The sequence below is a fragment of the Antrostomus carolinensis genome, unplaced genomic scaffold (assembly GCF_000700745.2).
Source record: "Antrostomus carolinensis isolate BGI_N321 unplaced genomic scaffold, ASM70074v2 scaffold22142, whole genome shotgun sequence".
In the NCBI taxonomy this organism is placed as follows: domain Eukaryota; kingdom Metazoa; phylum Chordata; class Aves; order Caprimulgiformes; family Caprimulgidae; genus Antrostomus; species Antrostomus carolinensis.
This window is the reverse complement of record NW_010301922.1, coordinates 3846-16401: the sequence shown is the minus strand read 5'-3', so window position 1 is coordinate 16401 and position 12556 is coordinate 3846.

Here is a 12556-nt window from a genome sequence, read left to right as displayed (position 1 = left end):
TCAAGGCAGGCAACTCATTAGTAAGTTAATGTGGGTACTTATCTATGTTACTTCTACATTAATCACAAGGTTAACAGCCAAGGGTATAATAACAACTGAAGATCCTTTTCAGAAAATAAGACATCCCTCTGTCCTATCAATAAACCATCCCTCTGTCCTCTCAAGGATAACAAGCTGATTTTCCTCATTTGCAATCGCTTGGCTTTACTGCCCAGCTTAACATGATAACTTACTACTAGTAGTATCAGAGGTGTTACAGTTTGGGTCCATCAGTTCAGCGATACATTCACATAGTGCTACCAACAACAGAAGTTCTGCTGCCAGGGGGAAGATGCCTGACTCAGCAAACTGGCCTGGGTGTAATTGCTTGTGAGGTTTTTACCTTTGCCATCACCCTTGGGGAACAGAAGTGCAGGAGCTTTTCATTAGGGTGGCAAGTCTTTAGAATACAACCTGGAGGAGCTTCGGTAATTAAGGTTTGGCACCCCACACTGTCTCAACTTTCTCAAACAATTTGGCTTATTTATTCTGACAGCAAAGCCGACATTAACTTCGGAGGTTACAGTCTATGTACTGGAATACCAACACAACCAAAAAATTAAATATTTTTAAAGAGGAACAACAGCTAGCTAAGTTCAAATTGCAAGACCAAGCTCTGTTTAGTGAAGATGCATGGTATCCTGATTAAATGCGTTATTGGGGAAAAAAGTTTGCATTATCAGTTGAGGGTATCCCAAAGCCAAACCATACCCTAACTACATTTATTACTTGTACCACCATCCTAGCCAGAAAGAACCAAGCTTAACTACCAGATTCTACTTTGCTGACACTAGAAGTTAGAAAAAGTTTGGAAATCCTTTTTGTTTCTTTTCTGAAGCTGAAGAAATTTGATGCAGACAGACTCCCCAAACCTTTTATAGCTCCATGATATTATTTCACAGTTCCTTTTAAGGACAGAATAACACACACACTACATAACCATCAGATACAGTTAGGAAAAGGATTCAATTCTGCACTACCAAGCGGTGCACAAACCCAGCTCTAAAATTTGGCACAGGCTTAGCTTTCAATATTTTCCACATAGGCTTCCAATTTAGTTGTAACAAACACCAAATTCTTAAAAGAAAAATCCCACATGGATTGAAGTTGAAAGTGGAATAACCAGAGGTGAAGACTCAGGAAAAGCGGTTATTGTGCCAGTAATGAGGGGAAGGAGGGAGTCCAGAGCAACTGAAGAGGTTAAAAACTTTTTTTTTAATTACATATATTATTAATAAAACAAAATAAAGCCTAATATTTTAATCTCCATGCTAAGGAGAGAAATTAAAGCAGAACCAAGAGAACGATGACCTTAGCAGCACCAAAACACACTGGAATTCTCTCTCCCCTTATCCAGCAGGAAGGCTGCAATTCCGTATGGATGTTCTGCACAATGCCCTTGTCATGTGATGGGTGGGTGCATATACCTGACACACAGGAGTAAAAATAAACAAATTTATGCTCTATTGTATTATATTATTAGAAGTTTCTTATTTAAAATTTAGAGAAATGTGATTTTTCGTTTAGCTATCAAGTAATTAATCTCATACCTCTGTAATTACTTTGCAGTAATTTACTTTGACATGTCCTCACACAAACACTTGAAATTTAGTTCCCAGAACTGTTCTAAGATAGTCAACCAGTTATATTAGGGAAACTACCTTAATTTCAACAAGACACTAAAAAAAAAGATTTTTGTATTTTTAAAGAAAGGTATGATGTACTGTTCAAACCCAGTGATCACAATATTGAAGATGTTGGTTCTTACACAGACTGTTTATAGATCTGCTTCAAAACAAGCGTATATAATTCAAGAAACTTCCCTTCTAATCTGTTTAATTATTTAATCTTATTTGTCACAATACCTGAACAGTGTATTCACAACACTGAACCATCAAAATTCAGTGCATCGCTGCAGGTATTTATTAAAGCCCAAATAAATTTTTGCATTTTTAAACATGCAGGCCCAGTTAAAAATTTTAATTCTGCTCACATCACTTAGTAAAAGTCATTGATCAAGAAACACAACAAACTTCTCTCCCAAGATTTCCAGGTAAGATGTACAAAACTGTGTGTATAATGTGTATAATGAATCTACACCTACAGGAGTTCACAGATTACAAGCTAAAAATCACTGGTTTAGGTTATTAGACTGTTTTCTTTTAGGAACTGCCCTAGCTAATTTTATGCTTAATTTTATGAACTTAAGAGAAATATGGGTAACTTAAGAACAATTTTTTAATTTAGTTCAGAATACATTAGACACAGAGGCTGTTTCCACGCCAAGTTTGAGCCACACAAAAACCTTTCCACAGTATTACAAAACCCTGAATAAAAGGATTTATAAAAATCACTGGACACCAAGCTGTAGCAATGATATTGCAAAATACTACAAATTAAATATTGCATTCTACTTCACACTAGATCAGGAATGTGCAAATATTTGTGTGCTTCACTGACATGTTATTTCTTGACTCTGCTTGCGTAGGAACTGTCATAAATAAAAGCATAATAGTGTACTAAAGATTTAATTTTTGCATAACCAGAGCCTGAACTTATGCTTTCACTTTCCACCTGCCTTTCATCGGGATCCCAAGGAGACAGAGTACTATTTAATAAAGTTTGAGAGGGGAAAAAATTACAATGGGCATAACATTAAATGCACATGTAAACCAGTGCCAATCCCACCAGCAGACAACAGAATCACACAGTCTAAGATAAGGCCAAGCAAAACTCAAATTTTGAGGAACAGACTAATTTGCAATGCAGAGTTTTAATCAACCTGCATTAAGACAGCTATGGGTTCATGTACTTACAGGGGAGGAGCAAGTAGATTAAAGAGGGGCTTTACAGGCAAGGAGTGAGTGACACTGAAAGAATAAAGACAAACAGAGAAACCCTCAGTCTGATCTTTGAGATGCCTTACATTTGGAAAGACTAATACATTAATTTTACTATTATATGATTGATTGTATTTCTATACAATCAATCTGGTGGTCCAGCCTCAGGAATTACATTTAAAGTTTCAGGTTTCAATCGTAAATCTCAAATTTAAGAAACGTAAGCAAATGCTGGCATTTGCATTTGAAACTACAGATTCTCAGTGTTATCAGTAAAAATAGAATATGCTTTAATGTCTTTCAAGGTCAGATGCTAAGAATTTCTTATATTAACAGTAAAGCACACAGTGGTATACTTCCAATAAATCAACTCTGTAGGTGATAACTTTAAGGATAGAGGCACCAAAAAAAAAAAAAAAAAAAACTATCAGTCCCTGAACAATCCAAAGTTTTCAATCCCTTTGAACTTCTCATAGGTGTACAGTGCTATTGTTTTGTTAAAGTACTGTAAAATGTCCCAAAATCTTCTATTTCAGTGCATTTGAAATTAAGAGTTATGTCCAAACAGAAATCCTCACACTTTCTTACCCCTTAATTAAAAAAAAAAAAAAAAAAAGCAAACAAACAAACCCTATAAAGCCCTCTAAATTGCCCAAGAAATGAATACACACGATAACCTGTGTTCCTGGTGGAACTATTACACCTTCGATATCCACTGATGTAAATACTGCAATGTCATAATTAACAGTGACAGTAGTTACATAACCAAGCCTTAACATTGGAAGTTTTATAAAGTATTAAAATTATTAATCTGGAATTTTTCACCACATAAATTTTATTTATACAAGATAATTTAAGGAATCAAAATTTCTTGGTGTGTTTACAGTTTGGGAAATTCTGTTCTTAAGGCAAAAATATCCTTGCTTTTGAAAATTAGTTTCTAGACAGAGTCCAAAAAAGACTTGTAAGGGGAGGTATTTTGTAATTTCAAAGAAAAACACAGTAAAACAAATGTAGGAGCTAATTTACTCTGTTTCATTACAAAGCATTACTAATTAAATGAATTCACTCCTCCTGAAACAACTTTTTTTTATTTGCACTTTATTACAAAACAAAATTGAATATAAGAACCTAACAAATCATTCAAGTTTACAAATCCTGAAGTCTGAAATGCTTTCCCCAGCTTTCCTGTGAGAACAAACCAGCTCCTCAGTAAGGTTTTAGTTCCTGTTCTGGATGTCCATAGAGCTACAAATGGTGACTCAGGCTGGCAAAGTCAGGTATAACCAAAAAACCTTCAACTCTCATTATGAATTCTCTTCAGGATTTTAACTCTAAGAAACTTAAATGCTATCCAACATTTGTAATTTACTGCTTAGTTTACTTTAATTCAGGCCTGGACCAACAGGACTGATACTTCTTTATTTCCACTAGCACTTAATAGTGATAAATTCATGGGGTAACTGCTGTTACAGAAAACACTCTCTATGCCTGGGAATGACAGACACATCCCCCGGTAGCTCAGATTTAATGCTAAAAAAGGGATACTCTGAAAAGCAAACGTAGACTTAAGGACAGTGCAACTGTTTATGAAAGCTATACGATCCTAAGACAAATTTAATAGCAAGCTCAGATCTTAATTTCTCAAAAATCAGCATTAGCCACAATAAGACAAAAAAAAAAAGTAACACAGTAACACTGTTCAAAGACCTTCAGTATTATTTTACACTTGGCAGGGAAGAGTTGCCAACTACTCAGCAAAATCTATCCCCTTTTGCTAGCTGGGATATCATCCAGATCTTACCTGGTGTTTTTACCTTAAGTGATTCATTCAAAACAGTGGCAAGCAGAACAGTGTTGAACCAACTAGATATCAGAACAAGTAGTCTGAATGTTTGCAAGAGGTGGAAAAGTAAAAATGTCAAAGTATACTCTTAAGTGAGAATGCTTAATTGGAAATAAAGTGTGGGGACATGCATGTAACACCAACTCGTGTTCCACAAGCGACAGCCTGGCTTGGCACAATAACACATTCACTACGCTGCACGTTTTGGCACAAAATTGAATATCTTTGCTGAGATACTTGAAAACAAAGAAACAATGTACGTCAGACCAATAGCAGTACTTTGTACTCTTCCTATCCTCTTTTCAAAACCAAGTTGTCCCTTGAGAGATGCAGTGCATTCACATGCTCCACACAAGTTTGTTGGAATCGGTGCCATCACATCACTACCTTTTCCATGTCCAAAATGCAATCTCACATCCAGTCTTGAGTGCCTGATTTGGAAGGCTGTTTGAATACCATTCATACAATATATTTCCAAAATCCATGGGTTTTTACATATGTATTCCAGTGTTCTGCGTTGATTTAAGAATGGCTACATTCTCAGGTCAAGAAAGTTGTCTTAGATGTGATTTACTCTTGCATTTCTGTCCTTTGACAAACTACAAATGCAAAAGTGAATTTCTCAAAAATAAGTATCCACAGAGTAACAAACGCATTTTAACTTGTGAAATATTTTTGATTATTGCCTTATTGTTATCAGATCACTCTAAAAAAAAAAAAAACCAAAAAAACAAAAAACAGGTAACCAATAGCTGATTCACATTTCCATCAGAAAAATCTATTTAGCTAAATGATTTTCATTTCAAAAAATTGCTCAATGTTACAACCTTCCAATAGCCATTTGAGATCTGCATGTAAGCTTCTTGCATTTGGGGAAAAATACTAGGTGAGGAATTGGGAAATTTAAAGCAAGACAAAGGGAAAATAATTAATCATATAAATTCTCCTCATTACCACACCGTTCTTCTAGATAGACAATGAATTCACAGCAGGGTGATCGATAACGCAGTCCCACTCTGTTCCTGAAGATCAAAGTATGCGCTCGCTACAACAAAATGAATGCTACAAAGGGAATACGGGTTCAGTGGAGAAAAGATTAAATGCTTTCTTGCAATATAACAACAATCTTACTGTATTATAACTTATTCACCAGGATAAGATTCAAAAGATGCAGTAGCTCATTTTCAGGAAGATACAAAAGACTAGGAAGAAAATTCTAACATGTTTATGTAAGTCACTCTGAATGTTAACTGAAATCACCTAGATTTTTCAAAATACACAGTATTTAGATTAACCCTTGCTTCCTTCATGTATGTACAACCCAATTCCCACAGATTCAGAACTCCAGAAGTGTGATATTCCTTTCTGCATTAACATAGCTTACGTTGCATAAAAAAGGCCACTGCAAAAGAAAAGTGGCTTTCCTATGTTCTTATGCAGCAGGAACAGAGGTGTTCCAGACATCTACAGACAGCAGCACACCTGCTCATAGTAAATCATAACTGGGGGGAAAAAAGGAGAAACACTGAAAAGAGACCTAGCACTGCCAATTGAAATAGTAGAAACTTTGAGTGAACAAGTTAAACACTTAGAAAAACATGGCTGAAACATGTGTAAGGTGTTAAAAGTTCTCTTCAGACTCTTTTCTGTATTAAGTTTTTAAGGATGAGGCCTAAGACAATCTACAAATATTATTAACCCCACTTAAAAAAACTAGTACAGACAAAGCTGCGTGCACTTTGTTTAAACGCATATGAAATCTGAGCTCAGTATATAATAAAATGTTGCCTTCACATTTAAGGTTTGTACATCAAATGCTGCAGAGGAATATTTACATAGCCTTTGGTAGGTGACTTACATTTTACTTTTTGAAATGTAAGACTCAAAACCCATGCAAGGACAAAGCCTCCAACCTGCATGTACTTGCACTCAAGTTCAACTTAGCTTTTCCACTGCCTTTGACAAGATTGTTTCATGTTTCAAAATGTAACATTGGGGACCTTAATGAGCAGGAGTACACATTTATGCTTCCTCTTCCCCCCCGCCCCAGTGTATTTTAAATTATTTCCCCTTTTCAGTTTTCATCATTAAAGATGCCGAGTTCACTTCTGCCTCCCTATTCCCTCATTTTAGAAAAAGACACACCCTGAACAGCAAATATGCCACCAAAAGATGTTCTTTTGCAGTGTTAACTCCAAGATGAGTCTGATTGGTGAGTGAGGCAAATTCAATTTGATATTAGGCAAGACTGCAAGAAATGTGTGAGACTAAGGTTAATGAGTATTTCCCTTAGATTCTCTCTCAGATTTTTTTAAAGAATTATACTAAAAAAGCAGGCCCAAGAGTTCTCCACCTTAACCAAATAAAATTTAAGTACTCAAAAAATCAAACCAGGAAAGAGCAGTACCCGGTGCACAAGTTATTCATTATCTATGTATTCAACAATTAAATTCAATTATAATTTTTGCACAAAATACCACACCAGCAAAACAAACACAGAGCTAGAACAATACATGAGATCAACAGCACCTACAAGAGTTTCTTCTACAGCAGATTAAATATTGAGGCCTTAACATTTGCTTTAATAGCTGTCTACAAAAGAGAACACTCAAGCGGCTTAGTGTTATTGCTATTAATATCAAAAGGAATTGAGGCATACTGCTTCATGCTAACTTTACAAATAAGTTGCCAAGTTTATTAAAGCACTAACTTACAATAAAGCTGGGCATTAGGAGAGCTGCAGGTCTCCTCTTCACACCAGATATTTAACTCATAACCTTATTTTCCTATCAGCCAGAGACTCGGCTTTCCTTCCCAACGCACACAAATACCTTCCAAACTTGTCTTTGAGACAACGCGTTGTAGCCTTTTACAGTCATCTCAAAATCTCAGATGAATGTGACTCAAAATACAACCATACTGCTCTGCTCTGAAATAAACTCATTATAAGTTTAAAGCTCCTCTTGAAAACCATCCCTTACAACTGGCTCAACTATGCTTTGAAAACAGCTAGGAACAGAACTTTACATTGAAATCTAATGAAGGATTTAAAAGGCTGACTCCCAGTGCTACCCACCACAGAATTTCAAATGGCATTTCAGCAGGATAAAGCTACTAGAATTTGCACTACAAACAAGACAAGTTCTCTAAATTTCTGATGAACTCATAAAAGAACATGGCTAGAAATCAGAGCAGAGAGCTATTGCTTTCCTGAACCTGACTGAGAAGTTCAACGAAGTCACTGGTAAGGTTGTTTTCTTCTTTCAGAAGCAGGATTTCTAAGCTATTTGCTTAGTGCCCCTGTACCTGCAGATACAGCTTTCCAGCTCCACAGCAGGCAAGCCTACCTTGTGTTCCCAGGGCTGTTTTTCACAGTAGATCTGCAATTTCCTAATAAACTGCATGTGAGTTTACTGAATATGCCCTTTCTTACTCTAAGCTCAGCAGCTAACTTGGTGTGTTCTAACACTTCAGGGACATGAAGCAGTTAAAGCAAGATACTGAATTTGCGGACAAACTCATCTAAGCAGAAGCAGCAAGATATAGTACAGGGTGACTTCTTACCTGAAACTTTGTTTCTGCGCTTCAGATCCACCAATCCAGAATGAAAGGGGATTCGAATGGGTTTTCCTTCTCAGACTTGTCTGTTAAAAGAGAGCAGCCAATCATCTTCAGCTTGGTGTACCTACTTCTTTCTTGAACGAACTCCCAATTACGTACTCCTAATGCTGTTAGAAAGACAGGGCAGCCTAGGCACCTTACCAGTCCGGTCACGACTACATTAGCGGGGTCATCGGATTGGTGGATCTAAGACAAAGAAACGGATTTACGGACAAGGAATTGCTCTTTCCCCTGCCGTCAATCACCCAATGCACGACAAGCGTTTTGGAGCAACAGCTCATTTTGCAAAGATTAAGGAAGACAAGAAGAAACTGCAGTGCAAATAATGAAGCAAATGCTAAAGCTTCAATCTCAGCTTAAACCTCACAAGCCTGCTCCATGAACTGCCAGAATGGTAACAGGCAGGTTTTCAAAACAGCCCAATGCAGTTCTACTAATCTGCCATATACATGCTCTAAAGCATTTCATTGCAATGATTACCTCCCTGTTTCCAGACTCAAAATTATCTGACTTGCCTTACAGATCTGCAGCACAAAGACAGAGTCCTCACGACGCTTATGACCTGAATGACAGCACTGAATTCAGTAAATTTTCAGTATCGCTGTGTCTCTGGAAAACCATCTAGAGCCAGAAGAGAGTAAGCCAAGGCAAGCTACTCCTGAGACAAGAAGAAAAACGACCTCTTACTGAGCAAGATGATAAAAGCCCTTCATCCAGTACTTTCAGCAGCACACTTAGAGTACAAGTGACCAATTTAAAGCAACTTTAACAGTAACACCTAAGAGAAGATGGAGTCTGCAGAAAGCCCACACTATGTAACAGAAAGTGTATCCTGGACTGACCAGCCTGTCCACCTTCCAGTCAGATCTTCAGAAAGTTTTGAGATACAGCCTACAAGATTTCCCCTAAAAGCAGCCAGAAGTAACAGCAACGTTTTCTAGAACATAACGCTGCCATAGCCACAGAAGAACATGCCACTGCTGTCTCTCCCCCTTTCCTCTGCTCTCCAGCTCCTCCAGAGAGCTGAGCCAAGTGTTCTTCAGCCTCCACAACTGTGCCCCACATCTCAAAGCGCCAGCAGCTTGGAGAAGATGGAAGAAACTGACACTGCTCACAGCTGTGCCGAGAAACTGTCTCGATGAGGACAGTCATGTCCCTGACTGTCCAGAAATACCCAAAGAAATTAGCATCTTCATCGTGGGGTGATTTTCTGTTTCTCTACCACTGGTAAAGCAACAGTCGACTGCATGGCATTTCAAGGACAAAGTAAGCCCAATATTGTTTCCAATCTAGAATTTTTATGGCTGCCAAGTAAAGTGATAAGATGTCAAGGCATATGACTCAGAATTTGAAGAGTACAATATAGCTCAGTAAGAATCCAGCTATCTAAATTATATAAATGTCCTGATTTGCTAAGTCACAACAGAGCCAGCAGGGTGTTGGAAGGAGAGGCACTTCACCATGAAGGGATTCCTTAAAAGTATTTGCAAGTGTTACAGCACAGCCCTGATTTTTGTCTTGAGAAGTATTGGCGTGAAGGAGACAGCCTGAACATCAAGTTTCCCTGGCTAGTCCTTTGCTGCCCAAACAGAATTGCCTAAAAGTTTCTCTAGCAAATACAAGCTGCAACTGTAACTTAAATTTGCAAACAGATTCTGAATACAGATTTTTCAAAAAGCCACCTGTCTTTGTTTGAAATTTTTAAATTAGCGTGTCCAAAAAGGACAGAAGATGTGAACAAGGTATCGTTGTGCGAGACATGCTGACATACATACGCCTCACAAAAAGGCAAAGAACGCAAGTTGTCAGAACTTCTTTTGTAACAAACTCCATATTCAATTTCTCAACAGTATGAAACTCAGAACGCAGCCCAGCAACTCGTAACACTGAATATATAATTGTGTTTCTGCTCTAAGTCAATGAACACAAAATTCCGTAGCTTTTTTTACCAGTTTACCCAGACAGCACATCAGTCCCTGTTCCTAGCAAGCAGGCACCTACCTACATCTTACAAATTTCTGTCTGTATTTGTACAAAAAATGGGCCCAGGAAGCAGAACTACTCTTTGATCCCCAATAAAAACATTAATTTCCTGGGGCAGAAGTACAAGGATGCAACTCCTGAGGGGGATCTGGATTAACAAAGCAATGAAGAAACAACATGCCTTCAAACACTCCCATTGCTAATTTAGCCTGCAGGAGAAGCAAATTAAGTTTCCTAAAAGAGTCAGCGTTCTTTTGTTGTTAAAATACAAATGGTATTGTGTTATTTTTGTATTATCTGGTCTCGATTGTGCACTAATCGTACTGGGAAATGTGCAGAAGTAAAACAGGCAAACTCAGTAGGCTGTCAGATGTTGCACCACTGAGCTCATAAATACACCAATAAACTGGGGAAGGAAGGGATTTTCCAGAAAAAGTGGATTTTCTGTGAATAATGAAGTACTATCAATACTATGAAAATCAAACTGAGAAATCAGATTATATAACAACATAAACAGTGGCATTAGTATAAAGAAGACATCGTCAGAGAAAAAAGCTAGAACATAAGTATTGTTATTAGTCAGCATTAGTTTAAACAACTCAGTAAATACTCTCATTTCCCTTCAATTTATTTTCCCCCTTCCAATAAAAAAATTACTTGTCACAGAGCAGCCCTCTTATAACCATGGTCTCTTCCTCTCTCCCACACATCATTCTTCTCCCATTGATACATTTGCTACAACATCCATTTCATTTTAAACCCATCAGCAATCTCACTTTGCAGGCTGCTGCACAAGCACTCAAAGCAGCACAGGAAGATGAAACTGAAAATGCTAAAGCAACGGTGACCTCTAAACTCCACAGCAATAAAAGGTAACGCATCAAAGGCATACATCACGTCGATTTAACAAGTAGCGGAGGTGTTTTAGAAAACACACATGAAATGAAACAGTATATCCATCCCTCAAAGAACGTTCCCAAGTCTCTCTAAGGGTTCAGCTTGTAACAAGGCAGTTTGTTTTGCTGACATGCTGCTGCAACACGCACTGGTGACCCAAATTTTGTGCAACGTTCAACAACTCTGCCTAAGGGATACAGTCAGCATGGGTTGAAATGCAGAAATGGCATACATGTGCTTTGCAACTTTGTAAAGGAGCAACCCAATAGCCCTTCAGAGAAGGCAGCTGGCGCGCATAGCAGCGTGCCTGCAGAGATGTGATCTCATTCCACACTGACACCTGGATGCTGGATTTACAAGCACAATTCAGGACCTTCCCGTCCCAAGCGAGAGCTCACAGGCAACGCATCGCCCTGAACACTACTCAGCAGTGCTCACGCACACAGGAAGCTACACACGTGTTCCAGGCACAGGGGAGCTTTCTCTGCTGCATCTTACTTGCTCAGCATTGTTGCAAAGGTTGGAAAATTTACTTATGTTAGAAAATCTGCATTGTGAGGCAAGAAAAGTCTCTGAATCTCAAATGAGATTTAAAAAGCCTTTGGTGAAACATCAGCATTTAGTCTCCCCAAGAAACTGTAATTTCTTTCTATTAAGAACAAAAGCAATTTTGTTTCAGAATTTGCCCTACAAACGGAGCATCTGCAGTTTTCCTTCCCCTGTATAAACTAATGGCTGCTGCCACAATGATCACAAACTTCAGGTAACTTTTTTCTTTATAACCTCTCTTCCACATCTGTGTATCCTCCTTCTTCCCTTTGCCACCCCATTCCCCCAATCAGTCTATTGTTTCATCTAACCCTTCCCAAAAGATACAGCTTTCCACACTTCTTTGTCCACTTCCCTCATTTCATCATTACTCTGTTGGCTCTAAACACAGTTGCTTTGCTCCAATTCATTTTCTTAAGCTCTTCCTTCCCATTTTCTGCACCACTGCCAAAGTCACAGCAATCTATTCTCTTTATCCTTCCTTTTACAGGCACTCTCTGAAATGTGACTGTCACTCCAACAGCGTCTGCAGCAGCACAGATCTTGCATTGCCTGCCCCAAAGGCTCATCCGTGCCTTCCCGGCAGCCACCCCACCACCACCTCTTTAGGCATCTGCTCCAGCCATTTCCCTTTTTCCCCCCACATATGAAACTGCCCAGCATGCTATCGACTGCATGCTTTAATGTCTGACATGCAGCTCTCAACTCTGCTAATTCAGCTACTGAAGATTAAAAAAAAAAGATAACTGCAAAGCAAATAGATTGTTATCCTACTGAAGAA